Source organism: Lolium perenne, chromosome 2 (assembly GCF_019359855.2).
Source record: "Lolium perenne isolate Kyuss_39 chromosome 2, Kyuss_2.0, whole genome shotgun sequence".
In the NCBI taxonomy this organism is placed as follows: Eukaryota; Viridiplantae; Streptophyta; class Magnoliopsida; order Poales; family Poaceae; genus Lolium; species Lolium perenne.
This window is the reverse complement of record NC_067245.2, coordinates 167,075,586-167,093,477: the sequence shown is the minus strand read 5'-3', so window position 1 is coordinate 167,093,477 and position 17,892 is coordinate 167,075,586.

Genomic DNA, 17,892 nt, shown 5'->3' with positions numbered 1-17,892 from the left:
CGCAAGCTCATAGAGGTGCTCTAGAAAGCCTCGCAATCCTTGGAGATAAACTTGTCCCACGAAAGGAGAAATCTACGCACCAAGCAAGTGGCTCTAGACATCGTTTGAGAGATGCTCGAGATGATATTACTCAAAGCAGGATTGACAAAGCTCGACGACGGCAAGCGGCGAGGGAAGAATATGATAGTGATGATTCCGAAGAAAGTTAGGATTACGACGGCGAATTAAGAGGAGCCGACTGTTTAAGTTACAAGATTCGGGAGACGATGCCGCCCAAAAGGTTTAAACCTACTCCCACTGATGTTGCTAAATACGACGGGCAGCAGGAGCCAAGGTCCTGGTTAGACGATTATTTGCAGACCGTGATCCTGCATAAAGAAATCAAATAGCGACAATGCAGTGTTTGCAGCTTTACTTGAAGGATTCGACGCGAGCTTGGTTGAGAGGTCTGCCGAAGGGCTCCATAAAATCATGCCTTGGTTGATGCTTTCGTCAAAAATTTCCAGGCAACGTACAAAAGGCTTGTTGGAATCGAGGAATTACGTCATTGCCAGCAAAAGCCAAAAGAGTCAATGCGCATGTACACCGGGCTATTTACTAAACTCTTGAACGCTGTTGAAGATGTCTCTGTCGATAGAGCAATCGACGCTTTCAGTGACGGTATTCGACGAGAATCCTATATAGAGGAGCTTGGACGAAAGAAGCCGAAAACCATGACCAAGTTGATGGAAATCGCCAACAGTTGGGTTGATGGTGAGGATAACGTACGAAAGCCTCGTCACACAGTGACGATGAAGACGACGGTCAACCAAGGCATGACTCATGCAATTGAAGAGATCGCCATAAGAAGAGGAAAGAGCGCAGATACGATGATACCAGCATGGTAGCCACCGGTTATTCTGATCGACGAGATGATCGGTACTATGATAGACGTGATGATCGTCATGACAACAACCGCAGTAATTCAGGGAATCGTGGCATCTACAAAGGACGACCCTCAAGGATCCCAAAACTGCCTTTTGCTTAGCAGATAAACGCTCCCTGTTACCTACATGCATACATTGATCCTAAGGATGACAAGAAGAAGTCGAGTCATTTGCTCAGGGATTGTCGAAAGTTTATTGAGATGCAGAAGTTTATCCAGCAGAAACAGCCGAATCCTCCGCCACCGCCACCACCTCAGCACCAAGTTCAGCAAGTGTAGCCTCGTAACCCTAATGAGTCCTTCCCTCCACCACGGGGACAGATGAGCATGATCCACAAAACTGGTGTTTCGAGAAGGGAGATGAAGAAGCTCACTCAAGAAATCAACCTGGCAGAAAGCACTATGGCAAATATTCCGGGATACATCGATTGGTCGTCTCAGAGTATCCTGTTCAGCAGAGCGGATCACCCGATGACCATCCCAAAGCCAGGTCATGCTGTCTTGGTAGTTGAGGCGCAAATAGGAGGATACAATATGAGCAAAGTCTTCATGGATGGTGGAAGTGGAATAAATCTAATATTTGCAAGCACAGTCAAAAATATAGGAATTACAATGAGGATGCTAGAAGAATCCGATACATGTTTTCACGGCATCCTCCCTACTCTACCAGCGTATTCTCTTGGCAAGATTTACTTGAATGTTGTCTTTGGGAAACCCGATAACTTCAGGAAGGAAAAGATAGAGTTTGAGGTAGTAAATTGGGAATCACAGTACCATGCTATGCTCGGAAGACTAGCTTATGCCAAGTTCATGGCTGTGCCGCATTATGCGTATCTTAAGCTCAAGATGCCAGGCAACAATGGAACCAACATCACAGTCTATGGAAGTTTTTCACGCTCAGATAACTGTGGCCGTGAGTTTCAGAGGATTGCTGCTAAGTTCGGAATAAAGCAGGAATTGTCGACTTCCCCTCTAAGTACTTGGCAGTTCAAGATAAACAGGATGAAAGCGTCAAGAAATTGAAAAAGAAACTGGACGACCCTGCACTGGGAGTTTCAGCGGTTGGGCCTTCGGCAGTTGATAGCAAGGCCTTTGTCGAAGACAGTAATGCTTTGGCACTTACTGCAAGTAATTCTTATGAAATCATCGACGCCTCCAAAGTCACCGGCTCCTTAGACAAGACCCAAGATAAGAAGGACCCTCCTCTTGTTTAAAGAAGATGGGCGGCATTATGCATCTTTATTTTTCTCTCTTAGAAGTTTTCTTTCAATAAGGCTTTTTAGCCACTTCGTTCTTAGCCCACTTTATTAATAAAGACTCAAATTTTGTTTATCTGAAGTATTGAAGTGACTCGGGGCACCCGAACAAGTTCATCAGAACCTTTCGTATACTACTGCGAACACTAGTTTATTCGAAGTTATACCCGAGATTGCTATCTAAAAGCCTCTGGAAAATACGAGTGCTGCAATAGAGGGCAAAATAAACAGGAATCTTAATTTTATCCTTTGCTAAAAGCCTCAAGATTACGCGAGTGCTGCAGAGAGCAAGGATAAAAACTATACACTGACAAACAAGACCCATGACCGGTACTTTAAACTACAGAAGTACTAAAGAGCGGCGGAGTCATCGGCAGGTTTAGTTCCATCGATTCATTCGGGGGCTGCCGTCAAAACATACGTCGTCGGTTGAAAGCAAAGTTGCACTTACAATGGGTTTCACAAACCTGCAACATGAGCTGATCACTCAAGTAATTTGCTGCTGACAAACTTACATACATAAGCATCATAATACAGATGTCAGAACGAGCACTTAAGATTTGCTCTATTAATATTAAATCTTGCCAACGGCTTATGATACAATTTAAGGAAAAAGTCTAGTAAAAAGGAGGTACATATAAACACCTTCGATATATTCGCAAGAATCAATGCACCCGAACAATCGGCTGCAACAAAATCGAATATTCAAGTATCATCATTACAACAGGGACATAAACGTTTTCAAGACTTCTCTTCTGGGATCTTCGCGTCTTCATCTGTCTTTGAACTATCTTCAAGCCTTTCAATTACAATGGCATGAGGAATTTGTGCCTCGGCAAAAAGATGTCCTACATCACCATCGGCATTTGCAATGGCCATCAAATTTGTGGAAGGATGTCTCAAAAGTACAAGGGCCAATGCAGCTTTAGCTCCAGCAATAAGTTGTGCACGAATCAAGCTCCGGATTTTCTTGACATTACTGAACTTTGACATCAAAGTCAGTAAAGTAGGAGGGGTTTCATTCAAGGGAAACATTATCTTCCATATCATCCTTAAACTAGTATAGCACTTGTTAAAAAATCGGTGCAGTTGTTGCACCCGATCTTGAAACTTCGCGACAGTGGCAGCTTTTGATTGGTTCCTCCAAAAGACTTCATCAAAAGATGCAAGATGGGTCAAGGCATTCACGCGTTCATGAACACACTGGTTTTCTTCCGACAATTTAAAGGCTATGACTATCAGAAGTAACGACAGAGGTGGCATCAGAAAGATATCCTTGGTAGTATTCAAGAAGCTAAGGAACAGGAAAGTACCTACAGCTCAAACTTTATGTTGCTTTCTGCAACTCAGTAAGGGCGTATCGTTCCGCGTCGGTGGCCAGCTCGTCCTTCTTCTTTATAATGGTGGCCATAGCGTGAATACCACGCATATCCTTTTCCATCTGGGCAATTCGAGTCTTCATACGTTGGAGCCGATCATTCTCAGAACAACCATCCGAAGGACCTTCGGTAAAAGAAGGCACAGGAGCCACCTGCAAAAGATATACCATTAAGAATGTTATAGAATATGTGAACCATTCAGTTGGAATTACTCCCATCGGGAGCGCACAATCAAAACATTAAAAGTATTACATCAAATGGGTATTGGCAACATTGCCAATACATGATTTGTTACAATAAAAAGGTCTTATGATAAGGAATTGTTTTAAAAGAAACGGACAAGGTTACAATCTGAAAACAGAGAGTCAAGGAGCTTGAGGAGCTTGAGTCTGGGTTGATAAGCTTGGACCAGTAGCTGACTTGTTTGCCGAAACTAAATCGAGAAGCTGTAGCGCACACTTGTGCGCTGATAATTTGTAGAGGCTCAAGTCGATAAGTGGCCCATCTTGCACCTTCGGCAGCTCTTTAGACATCCTTTCCATATCGGCTTTAAAGCCATGACCCATCATAAGTTGGAAAGCTAGAAGAGCGTCGTAGGTGCGTGAGGTGCGTTTGAATACCTCGATAATTTCCTTAGTGTCAACGACAAAAGCATCTGTCAATTGTTCCAGAGTTTTGTTTTGGTCGGCCTTGGGGAAAATCATCGCGTGCATCCTCGACATGACTCCTTTGTTCTTCTGGAGAAGGGCTTGGATAAGCTTGCTAGATTCAAGAGTCATTGATAAAGCATCGATGGGAGAATTATATGGGAACTTGTCTAAAGCATCAGCAGGGATATCGGCAGCTTCTGCAAAAGACAGAAAGTAATTTTTTTTGGTTACAATAAAATCGAGAAAGAGGAAACGAAAAGTTGAGTCAATGAGAATTACTGAGCAGGGCCAAAATGGATTGGCGAACAAGATTGTCCTTTTCACTCCTCTGAGCTTCGGCAGCGGTCTTCAAAGCTTCCTCATCCTTCAGCTTGTTCCTCAGCTGCTCAAGCTCTTCCTTCAAAGAATCAGCATTCTGGCAAGCTTCGGCAGCCATTTTAACCGCATTATCAAGCTTCGGGGAAGTAGATTCAACTTCCTTCTGAAGTCGAACCTTGTGAGCTTCGAGCAAAGTGAATTGAGAGGCAAAAGCCTCCAAAGTGGAAATGACCGTTCGGAAATCCTAAATAAGTAGAAAGAAGTAACTATTAACATTAATAAATTCTCATCAAAAGTCTACAGTTTAACAAAGACTCGGGGGCTGTTAGAAGCAGACGTGTTATCAAGACAGAAAAGCTTACATGTCTTCCAGAAGGAGGAGGAGAAGCTGTAATGGCAGCTGTAGAAGGAATCTCCTTCCCTTTAGAGAGGGAAGAAGCTGTTGAAAGTTGAGCTGCTGGGGTTATCGCTGGAGCCGAAGCTTCTGAAGCTGTCGGAGCTGGCTTGCTGGAGCTTGTCTTAGCCTTCTTTGGAGGGGGCTCTATGAAGCCCTCGTTGCTGTAAACGTATAAACCAATCAAAATGAGTACTAGAATACGAAAGAACGTCTTGGAGCAGTAGAAGAGACTTACAGATCAAACAAATCATCCTCGTCAGCGAAACCACCAGACGATCTTTTTGAAGGTTGCATGTTGGCCTTCTCCGTAGCTGCATCAACAAAGGCAGCACGATCAGCATCATCGTCGTGATTTGACTCTACCGTGTCACTTATATCATCAGCAAAAGATCTAGGGTCTGTAGAAAGAGCTTCGGGATTCGCAGGATCATTGTCTTCATCTTCGAGGCCTGCGTTTTGTTCGGTATGGGACTCTGCAGGAATGGAAGAATTTCTCTCTTCAAGATTGTCATCCGATACATTCAGGAAACACTCGGGAGCTACTCGGACCTGTCGAAGGAAATGAAAGTCTTAGTAAAAAGAAATGAGTGCATATCGAGTCCAGCAGTTATTGTAAATATAAAAGAGAAGCTACCTCATTCGGCGGATGGTCGGCATCGAAGGGTGATTGAGGGGACAGAAGTGAGATCGAATCTTCTTGACTAAAGTGAGTCAAGCGCCTGACTTCATCTAGTAATTCTTTTTTCGGACAGTTCATCGATGTTACTCTGCTTTCATCCATGGGGCCTGAATATAACCACATCGGGTGGGCTCTAGACATGACTGGTTGGATTCGACGTTTCAAGAAAACGGCTGCTATTTCAGTGCCCATCATAGTTTGATCATCATATTCCTTGATTCGAAGAACTCTATCAAATAACCTATCGACTTTCGGTTTTCTCTTCGGGTGACAGAATATTCTTCAAAGATCTTTTAGGCATAGCTTCGAGGACATCGACAAATTTCGGCAGCCGCATGCTGGCTTCTGTTGAATATTTGATGTAAAACCACTTCAACCTCCATCCTTGAATAGACTCTCTTATTGGGAAGTTAAAATAGTTCACCTCCTTGCGAACAACAAATCCAACTGCGCTGGTGACGAAGGAACCACAACTACAGTTGTGGCGTTTCACGAAGAAGATCTTTTTCCATAAACCAAAGTGAGGCTCAATGCCCAGGAAAGCTTCACATAGGGTGATGAAAATATCAAGATGGAGAATCGAGTGTGGAGTCAATTTCCATAATTGAATCTCGTACGTGTGAAGAAGACGCCGGAGGAGCTCATGGGTAGGGAGAGAAAGCCCACGATACAGAAAGGACATGAACATCACAGTAAAACAAACATGAGGGTTAGGGCGTGAAGCCGAACCTGGAAGAATGACGTTCCCTTCATCGGCTGAAATTATGCCAAGGCTTCGAGCTTTTTTCTCGTCACACTTGTTCGTCGTGGAAGCAGGACAATCACCGGGCGCAGGTCCCACGACGGAAGCCTCCGGCGCGGGTGGCGCAGGAGCTGGAGCAGAAACTTCCGATGCGCTCTTTCTCGGCGCGCTGGATGTGGCTTTAGCAGCGGAACCACTGTTCGCGGCGCTGGCGGCGAGCATGAGGTTCCTCTTCTTCACCATCGTTGGGAGAATTGAAGGAAGATCTAAGAACGGTGGCGGCGCAACATTTTTGAGGAAAAAGGGCGAGTGAGGATGACGTGGGCATTACCCTTCGGGTAACCGACATTGCCCTATCCTGTACGGCCCAACTGGAGGCCCATGAAGATACCCGATGGCAAGGTGGGCCACTAGGACGGCGCTGGAGAGGATTCCTTGAAGAACAAGATGGAGAGAAGCCGAACAAGGGAAGTTTAGAGCTAGGTATTTTGTAAACCTAGTTGTACCCGGACAGATCTCTTGAGACCTGGCCTCCTATATAAGGGCCAGGAGAGGGGCTGCCGAGGGACACAATCAATCTTAGCAACTTTAGCCACCATAAGTCTAGAGCTAGGTCGCCGTGGCACTTAGCCTCTCAACGAGATCACAGCCAAAACCTTTGGCACCCCATTGTAACCCAATATTTTCATAATCAAGATCAGACAGGCAGGACGTAAGGGTTTTACCTCATCGAGGGCCCTGAACCTGGGTAAATCTCTCTCCCCGCTTGTCTGTTAACCGATGTCTCGTGTCAGCCTACAGGATTCCATCAACCCTAAGCCCCAATCGGAGGGCATTGCCGAGGAGTACCCTCGAAAATTGGCGCCGTCTGTGGGAAACCTGTCGGCACAAGATCCGTCATCGGCAGATCCAGTCATGTCGTCGGCAGCTTCGTCGACGCCATCATCATCATCATCATCACCAATCTTAGGAAGTCCGATTCGATTCGGCTCCTACGAGTTCACCCCGCACAGCGACTCTTCTCGCTCGAGTTTTTCAGATCTACAAGGAAACATGGAGATGACGTTCGGCAGCGTCCACTGCAACGTCAACGCGGAAGGAGTCCTTCGACTGCTAGAACCGTACGCCCCCAGATCAGCGAGGAAATCACCACCATCGGCCGCGGGGCCAAGCGTGTTGTCATCAGTCGACCTTTCGGCTGGCCTGATGGACTCGACGAACTCATCCTCGCCATCGACCCCTCGGTCGACGTCTTCGATGTTGGTTGGATCCGATAACCCCGTATCTTCAGAGATGACCTCGTACTACTGCTTGAACTGCGACACCAGGCACGGGCTGGGATCGAGCGACACACCATTCATCTGCAGCGCCCAGTGTTCATCGGGAGAGGACAGTGTCGACAGCGTTGTCAAGGAAGTCACTCGGAGAATGGCGCGCCACCAAGTTTATGCCGCCAACAACACAGGAAACGCAAGGAACGGGGGAGGTGGAGATCACACCCCTCGCTCTAGCAGGCGACGTAGCTTCGAAAACAACGCTAGTAACAATAATAGCGATTACACCATCGCGGAGGAAGAATGGGTAGCCGCCAGGGCAGCCGTATTTAACAACACACCGCTTCCCACCGAAACTTCGGTTGGAAACCTCAATGCCTATCGTTCAATATTGGAGAAGAATCGGGAACGGCTATCAAATGAGCAAGCCACCCTCGAGAGACGAATACTCGCGGTAGAACAATCCAGTGAACGACAAAGGGGCTCGCGAGGAAGCGCTTCCCGAAGCAGCCAGGGTGCGGAGAAGCACCGATCAAGGCTATCCAGACTTTCAGAAGATGATGCTAGGGAAATAACGTCGAACTTGTCCAAGTCCTTCATGACCACGGACACTGCAGGAATGCTAAGGCCAAAAACCGTCGAGGGAGCAACTACCAACCTGGCGGCATACCTTATTAACCAACGACCCGAAGGTTCTATGGCTCAAGCTCATCGGGGCGCCCTGGAAAGCCTCGCAATCCTGGGGGACAACCTGGTTCCACGAAAAGAAAAGACCACGCTCCAAGCTAGCGGCTCAAAGCATCGCTCAAGGGATGCCCGAGACGAGATTACCCAGAGCAGAATCGACAAAGCTAGACGGCGGCGAGTTGCGAAGGGGGAAGACGACAACGACGCCTCGGAAGAAAGCCAGGAATACGACGGCGAGTTAATGGGGGCTGACTGCTTGAGCTACAAGATCCGTGAAACGATGCCACCCAAGAAGTTCAAACCTACCCCCACTGACACCGCTAAGTATGACGGGCAGCAGGAGCGAAGGTCGTGGATAGACGATTACCTGCAGACTGTGATCCTACATAAAGGAAATCAGATAGCAACGATGCAGTGCCTGCAGCTTTACCTGAAAGATTTGGCACGGGCTTGGCTGAGAGGCCTGCCGAAGGGATCCATTAAATCATGGGATGACCTGGTGGACGCTTTTGTCGCTAACTTCCAAGCGACGTACAAGAGGCCTGTTGGGATCGAGGAGTTGCGGCATTGCCAGCAGAAGCAGAAGGAGTCGATGCATGCATACATCGGAAGATTCACCAAACTCATGAACGCTGCCGAAGATGTTTCCGTCGACAGAGCAATTGATGCCTTCAGCGACGGCATCCGACGTGAAACCTACATAGAGGAACTTGGGCGCAAGAAGCCGAAAACCAAAACCAAGTTAATGGAAATCGCCAACAGTTGGGCTGATGGCGAATACAACGTACGGAGACCACGGCAACGCAGCAACGACGAAGACGACGATCAGCTGAAGAACGATTCGGGTGGTCGCAGGGATCGCCGCCAGAAAAGGAAAGACCGCAGTTATGACGACAATAGCTTGGTAGCCACCGGATATTCCGATCGACAAGATGATCGGTATGATAACAGGCGAGATGATCGACAGGACGGCAATCGGAGCAACTCTGGGAACCTCGACAATTACAAACCACGACCTCAGAGGACTCCCGAGTTACCCTTCGCTGAGCAGATAAATGCTCATTGCTACCTGCACGCGTACATCAATTCTAAAGATAATAAGAAGAAGTCAAGTCATCTGCTCAGAGACTGTCGACAGTTCATCGAGATGGAGAAGATCATTCAGCAGCAGCAACCACCACCACCGCCTCCACCTCAGCACCAGGTCCAGCAAGTTTAGCCTCACAACAACAACGAATCCTTTCCGCCACCACGTGGGCAGATGAGCATGATTCACAGAACTGGTGTTTCAAGAAGGGTGATGAAGAAGCTCACCCAAGAAATCAACCTGGCGGAAAGTATCATGGCTAATATCCCCGAATACATCGACTGGTCATCTCAGAGCATTACATTCAGCAGAGCAAATCACCCGATGACAATTCCAAAGCCAGGACATGTTGTGTTAGTAGTTGAGGCGCAAATTGGAGGATTTAAGATGAGCAAAGTTTTCATGGATGGTGGAAGCGGACTAAACCTGATATTCCTCGACACGATCAAAAGTATGGGAATTACAATGAGGATGCTAGAAGAGACAGATACCTGTTTTCATGGGATCCTCCCCACCTCACCGGCGTACTCTATTGGCAAAGTTTATCTGAACGTTGTCTTTGGTAAACCCGACGACTTCAGGAAGGAAAAGATCGAGTTCGAGGTGGTAAATTGGGAATCACAGTACCACGCTATACTCGGAAGATCAGCTTATGCCAAGTTCATGGCTGTGCTGCACTATGCATACCTCAAGCTGAAAATGCATGGGGACAATGGGACAAACATCACAGTCTATGGAAGTTTCTCACGCTCGGATAACTGTGATCGCGATTTTCAGAGGATCGCTGCAAAGTTTGGGATCATGCAGGAAGCTGTTGATCTCCCCTCAAAATCTTCGGCAGACGATAGTAAGGAAGATGAACGCGTCAGGAAGATGAAGAAGAAGCCAGCCGATCTTGCTCTAGAAGCTTCGACAGTGAAAACTTTGGCAGCCGATGGCGCGGCAGTCATAGAAGAAAACAAAACACTGGCAATCACCACCGAGACTCCTGGTGAAATCAATGACGCTTCCAAAATCGCTGACGCGTTGGACAAGCTAGAAGATAAGAACAACCCTCCTCTTGCTTAAGCGGACGAATAGCATTTAGTTTCTTCCTTTTCAACAGGGCTCTTTTTCGCCCCTTAGTTTCTTGCTTACTTTATTAATGAGAACTTAAGTTTTGTTTCCTTAAAAGCATTGCAGTAATTCAGAACACCCGAACCACATCATCGTGAACCTTGTTTGCATATTTTGGCAAACACTGGTGCAATGAAGAACACGTCCGAAGATTGTACTCCAAAAAAGCCTCTGAAACTATGAGTGCTAAAAAGATGCAAAATCAACGGGGACCCTGCTCTTTTCCTTTGCTATAGATGCCTCAAAGAGTGCCGCAAATAGCAAGGATCAAGAAACACGTATATCAACGACCCACGTTCGGTACTTTACTTATGGAAGTATCAAAGAACGACGGAGTCATCGGCAGAGCTAGTGCTACCGATATATTCGGGAGCTGCTGTCAAGTCATACATCGGTTGAAAGCAAAGTTGCACATACAACGGGTTTAGCAAGACCCGCAACACGAGTTGATCACTCAAATAATTTGCTGACCAACGAACACACATAACGCGTAAACGAGTAATTAAGATTCGCTCCTCCATAATTTGCCAATGGCATTAACATGGTAAAAGTGCATATATATGCACCTACCGATAAAAATAGTTTAAGCCTAATAATCCAAACATTCGGATGTAGTAAGTAACCAAGTCTTCTATTTACAATAGGAACACGACTCTAAATCATTGTTTTGGAGTTTCTTTTTCTTCAGATGCCTTCGAGGTTTCTTCAAGCCTGTCGACAATTATAGTGGCAGGGAGTCCCACCTTCGGGTACAACGGCTCCAAATCACCCACCACATTGGCAATTGCTAGCAGGTTTGCCGAAGGATAACGCACAAGGACGAGGGCAAGTGTGATTCTAGCTCCTGCAAAAAGTTGAGCTCGAACTAAGTTTCGGATCTTCTTGGTGTTACTAAATTCTGACATTAAAGTCAACAGCGTGGGAGGGACCGCGTTCAAGGGGAACATCGTCTTCCATATTACTCTCAGCCCTTTGTAGCACTTGTCAAATAAGTGATGGACCTGCTGGACCTGATCTTGGAACTTCGCGATGGCGGAAGCCTTCGACTGCTCTTTCCAGAAAACTTCATCCGATGATGATAGCTCAGTCAATGCATTTACACGCTCGTGAATCTGCTTGTTCTCCTCAGTAGGGTTCAGAGCTATGACTAGCAAAAGAAACAAGGGAAGTTAAGATGATGCATTTCGTTGAAAAACAAGGAGCAAGAGGACAAGGGGGCTTACAGTTCAAACTTTCTGTGGCCCTATGTAATTCAGTAAGAGCATAGCGCTCTACGTCAGCTGCAAGCTCGCTCTTCTTTTTGATAATAGCAACCAAGGCATAAGTACTGCGCATATCCTTTTCCATCTGCGCGATCCGATCCTTCATACGCTGGAGTCGATCACTCTCAGCGACCGCACCCGAAGAATCATCGACAAATGCAGGCACATGGAAAACCTGCAAAACACTGTTAAAGGGCATGATGGATTGTATGGATTCAGCATTGGAAGTTACTCCCATCGGGAGAGCACAAGTAAAAATGTCATAACAAGAAGTACACTGGCAACGTTGCCAGTATGGAATTCATTACAACCACACAAGTCTCATGGCAGGACATTGTTTTAAATCAAGCTAAATTACAAGAATCAGAGGGCCTGGGTCTGGTTTGATAAACTTGGACCAACTGATGATTTCTTTGCTGAAACCAGCTCAAGGAGTTGGCGAGCACACTTAAGAGCCGAGGTTTTAAAGACACCCAGGTCGACAAATTGCCCATCTTGCTCTTTCGGCAACTCTTTAGACATTTCTTCAATGTCAGCTTTGAAGCCATGAACCATCATGAGTTGGAAGGCCAGGAGGGCGCCATAGGTACGCGAAGTACGTTTGAATACCTCGATAACTTCCTAGGTGTTGACGGCGAAAGCATCGATCAGCTGCCCCAAAGTCTTGTCTTGATTAATCTTGGGGAAGATCATCGAGTGCATCCGCGCCATGGCTCCCTTGCCCTTCTGAAGGAGGTCCTGCGTGAGCTGGTGAGAAGCAAGATTCATCGACAGAGCATTCGCCGGAGAACTGTTCGGAAGCCTGTCCAGAGCCTCAACAGGGATATCAGCAGCCTCTGTGAAGAGCGAAGTAAGAGGAGTTCATTAACAAAGGATTGAATCCACAAGGCAATAATCAACAAGAAAGCGGAAAGGGAATTACTAAGCAAGGCTAAGGAAGATTGGCGAAGAAGATCATCCTTTTCAATCACCCAAGCTTCAGCGGCCAGCCTGGATGCTTCTTCGTCCTTCAGCCTCTTCTTCAGCCCCTCGAGCTCCTCCTTCAGGGAGTCGACTTCCTGGCGATCTTCGGCAGCTATTTTTACTGCGCCCTCCAACTTCGAGGAAGAAGACTGGACCTCCTTTTGCAGTTGGGCCTTCTCAGCTTCCAGGGAAGTGTATTGGGAGGCGAAAGTTTCTAAAGACAATATGACAGCTCGCAAATCCTTAGGAAATAAGGAAAAAAAGGTATCAGATGAAGAATTATCGACCAAGGTCCATTCAGGAGAACTTGCGTTGGAACAGGAAAAGACTTACAGGTTTCCCTGAAGAAGGAGCTGCGGCTGCCGAAGGAATATCCTTCCCCTTGGAAAGGGAAGAAGCAATCGATATCTGGGCCGCGGGGGCCGCAGCAGGGGCCAAAGCCTCGGAAGCTGCAGAATTCGGTGGAACAGTGCTAGATTTGACCTTCTTGGGTGGGGGCTCGATGAGACCTTCGTCACTATGAAAAAGAAAATTGGCAAAGTCAAGAAGAGAATGTGAATGGCAAGGACAAAACACAAATGCTGGGAAAGGAAGCAAGAACTTACAGGTCGAAAAGATCATCTTCGTCGGCAAAGCCGCCAGACGGTCTCTTCAAAGGCGACGCTTCAACCTCCTCCACAGCTGCATCAATAAAGGCATCACGATCAGCGTCGTCATCATGCACCCCACTGTGTCGCTAATATCATCGACTGAAGGTGGAGGATTGATAAAGTCAGCCTCAGAGTTCGTCGGATCATCGCGTTCGTCTTTCGGGCTTGCGTTTTCTTCAGTATGAAATCCTACAGGGGCTGAGGAATCTCTTCCCTCAGAAGGATCGTTCGGCAGGTCTCGCAAGTCTTCAGGAGCTATGGGGATCTGTAGAAGTAAAATAAGTAAGAACAATGACGATCACATTGATCAAGGGAAACAGCGCAATAAGAGTATGGAGAGGAAAATTTACCTCCATTGGCGGATGATCAGCGTCAATTGGTGGATGGGAAGATATCAGCGGCATTGAATCTTCCTGGCCGAAGAGAGTGAGGCGCCGAACTTCATCAAGCAGTTCCTTTTCTGATAATTTGGCGATATTTATCCTAGTCTCGTCCTTGGGACCCGAATATAACCACATCGGATGAGCCCTAACCATGATCGGCTGAAATCGACGCTTCAAGAACACAGCGGCTACCTCCGTGCCTATCATGGTCTGGCCATCGACTTCTTTGATCCGAAGAAATTTATCAAATAACTTGTCGACTGCTGGCTTTTCGTCGGGAGAAAGGGTATTCTTCCAAGATTGCTTAGGCTTGGCTTCGAGAACATCGGAGAAGTGAGGAAGCTGGGATTCGATTATTGAAGAGTACCTAATGTAGAACCACTTTAGTCTCCACCCTTGCATAGATTCTCTCATCGGAAAGTTGAAGTAATTAACTTCTTTGCGAGCGACAAACCCAACTCCCCCAATGACAAAGGATCCACCGCTACTGTTGTACCTTTTGACGAAGAAAATTTTCTTCCACAACCCAAAGTGAGGCTCAATGCCCAAAAACGCTTCGCAAAGGGTGATAAAAATAGCAAGGTGAAGGATTGCGTTGGGGGTCAGCTGCCATAGTTGGATCTCGTAAACTCGAAGAAGGTGACGAAGGAATTTGTGGGCAGGGAGCGAGAGACCTCGGTACAAGAAAGACAAGAACGTCACGGTACAACCAGTGGGAGGATTGGGCCGTGAAATCGCACCTGGGAGAATGACATTCCCCTCGTCGGAAGAAATTAATCCATGGCTCCGAGCCTTCTTTTCATCACGCTTTGTGGTGGTAGACGCCGGCCAATCGCCAGGGTTGGGCCCAGCCGTGGAGCTTGACGGCGATGGCGGCACCGGAGCTGGAGGAGGAGCATCTGGGGCGCTTCTCTTCAACGGATTTGGAGAAGCCTTGGCGGCGGCGCTGCTGCTCGCAGCGCTAGTGGCGATGATGGAGTTCTTCTTCTTCACCATTATTGGATCTGAGGAAGATCTGGAAGCGGCGGCGGCGACGCAGCGGTTATGGGTGAAGAAGATGGAAGAAGGAGAAGAAGACGCAAGGATGGAGTATGGAAAAGGGAGAGCTTGCTCCGAAAGATTATAAAGTACAAGGAAACCTGAGGAATGAGTGGGCACGTGTCGTTGTTCCCAATTTATTAAGGGGACCCTCTTTTCATCATTGGTTGCAGAAATCGAGGAGACGCCTTGATAACTGTACGCGAGTAGCGGTCATTTCTTAAAACAGAACCACGCAGAAGTAGGATGGGCCCAACGGGTCGTGTCCTGTCAAGTCAGGATTGCAGCAGTGATTGCATCATCAGTGACATCGTGAAGCTTGCCGAAAGCATCCGAAGAAAAATAAAAAGCATCGGGTGGTCAACTTGAGTCTACGCACGGATCGCAAACATCCGCACCTGGATGCGCACCCGATAAATGTGAACTCGAAGATATTCCTGTGAAGAAGGGCCTGAAGAAATATTTGAACAAAAAGACGGAATGCTCAGCTCGAGTCTGCACCCGGTCACAAGTGCCCGTGCCCAGACTCGGGGGCTACTCCGATCGGGAGCGCTGGACGCGCACCCGATAAAACTTTTTTGCACTCCAGGATCATGCCCGGGGACTTGATTCTGTGAAGGGTAACGTTGTTTTGCCATCGGCAGTTAACCAGCAAAAGCTGGGCACGTTACTCAATATCCTTTACACGTTAAAACCTTATTGAAAAATACAAGCCCTGATACAAATGTATCGGGTGACCTATGAAGACCTGCAGAAAACTTCGGCATAAGAAGACGTTCGAGTAGCACAACTTGAGCCTACGCACGGATCGCAAGCATCCGCACCTAGACTCGGGGGCTACTCCCATCAGGAGCGCTGGACGCGCACCCGATAGAAGAAGATGATACTGTTACAATATGGACAAGAACGTTCAGTGGAGGCATGCTTTAGTCTCTACCCGAAATATCTTCGGCTAGACACTCGGGGACTACTGATGTGGGCATTACCCTTCGGGTAACCGACATTGCCCTATCCTGTACGGCCCAACCGGAGGCCCATGAAGATACCCGATGGCAAGGTGGGCCACTAGGACGGCGCTGGAGAGGATTCTTTGAAGAACAAGACGGAGAGAAGCCGAACAAGGAAAGTTTAGAGCTAGGTCTTTTGTAAACCTAGTTGTACCCGAACAGATCTCTTGAGACCTGGCCTCCTATATAAGGGCCAGGAGAGGGGCTGCCGAGGGACACAATCAATCTTAGCAACTTTAGCCACCATAAGTCTAGAGCTAGGTCGCCGTGGTACTTAGCCTCTCAACGAGATCACAGCCGAAACCTTTGGCACCCCATTGTAACCCAATATTTTCATAATCAAGATCAGACAGGCAGGATGTAAGGGTTTTACCTCATCGAGGGCCCCGAACCTAGGTAAATCGCTCTCCCCACTTGTCTGTTAACCAATGTCTCGTGTCAGCCTACAGGATTCCATCAACCCTAAGCCCCAATCAGAGGACATTGCCGAGGAGTACCCTCGACAGAGGAAGAAGGGCTGTAAGAAGAGAGAATGGGAAGGATAAATTTCGTCCTTCACGGTTATGAAGTAAAAGTTAATCAAAGGGGATCTGGAATTAGGTTACCACGTGCCATTAGTTTATTTTACCAAGGGGACTTTCTCCCACTACACGCGGAAATCGAGGAGGCACCTCGGTCAATGCGCATAGAACTCTTTGTAACTTAGTCGAACCCGGATAGAACTCTTGAGACCTGGCACCCAATATAAGGGCCAGGAGAGGGTCTGCCGAGGGATACACAATCATTATAGCCATAACCACCGCAAGTCTAGAGCTAGGTCATCGTAGAACTTAGCCTCCCGACGAGATCTTAGTCGAAGCCTTTGGCTACCCCATTGTAACCCGATAATTTCAGTAATCAAGATCAGACAGGCAGGATGTAAGGGTTTTACCTCATCGAGGGCCCCGGACCTGGGTAAATCACTCTTCCGCTTGTTTGATAACCGATGTCTCCTGTCAGCCTACAGGATTCCATCTACCCTAAGCCCCAAACGGAGGGCATTGCCGGGGAGTACCCTCGACACTCACCTTCTTCTCCAAGCCAATACCACGAAGGACAAAGGCCTTTACCTAATGGTTAGCTTTTCCTCCACTCTGTAGATGGAAAGCTCCACAACCACTTCACAACCTCCGCAAAGGACAAGCCCGAGTCTCTTCACAATCTTCCATGAAGAGGTCACTAGAGCACCAACCGCTAAGCCCACTAGGTGGTAACCCCTCCAAGAGTAACAAGCTCATGGTCTCTCACCTGAACTAATCGTAATGAGAACTCAACACTTATGCAAGGATGCAAAAGAAAGAACACCAAGAGTGCTCAGATACTTCACACTAAAATCAGAGAGAAAGAACAATGGAGAAAATCAACAAATGAGTCTGAGATCTAGATCCCAAGAGTTGCCCTCACTTAGAGGAGGAATTAATTGATGGAGTTGTAGATCAAGATCTCCTCTTGCAAATCCCTCAAGAATATGTAAGAATCATGGGAGGGATGGAGAGGATGCAACATTTTAAGTTTCAACAATGGAGTATGAGGGAGAGATCAAATAGAATGGTTGACCTTTGTGTTGCCTCCTTGATGGAAACAATCAGTGTCTACCAATTCGTTGGAACTCCAAATGCAGAGTGTTGTAGCAAGCGTATTTTCCCCGCAAGGGTGACTCAAGTGTTTATACCAAACTCTCGGGGAATTGGCTTAGAAGTTGTCGTCTTTCTCTCCTCTTCAAGCAACCTACAAAATAAAGTTGTTGCCTTGTGTCCCCAACTCCACCATGTGGTTGTCAAGCACAAGGTTTTGCATTATTAATAGGAAATACAAGTAAGAACTAAAGTAAAGTAACGTAATAACTTAAGTAAACCAACTAAAAGCAAGTAAAGGCTATGGGTATTTGGGTTTTGTGTGTGTATGTGAAGATAATATTTTTGGTATTTTCGGATTAAGTAATAGTGGAAAAAGTAAAGGAAGATAAAATTGTTGGAAAGGTGTTTCTAGTGATTTAAAATGGATCGCGGTTCATGGGTTCACGTGTCTACTCTCTTTTTA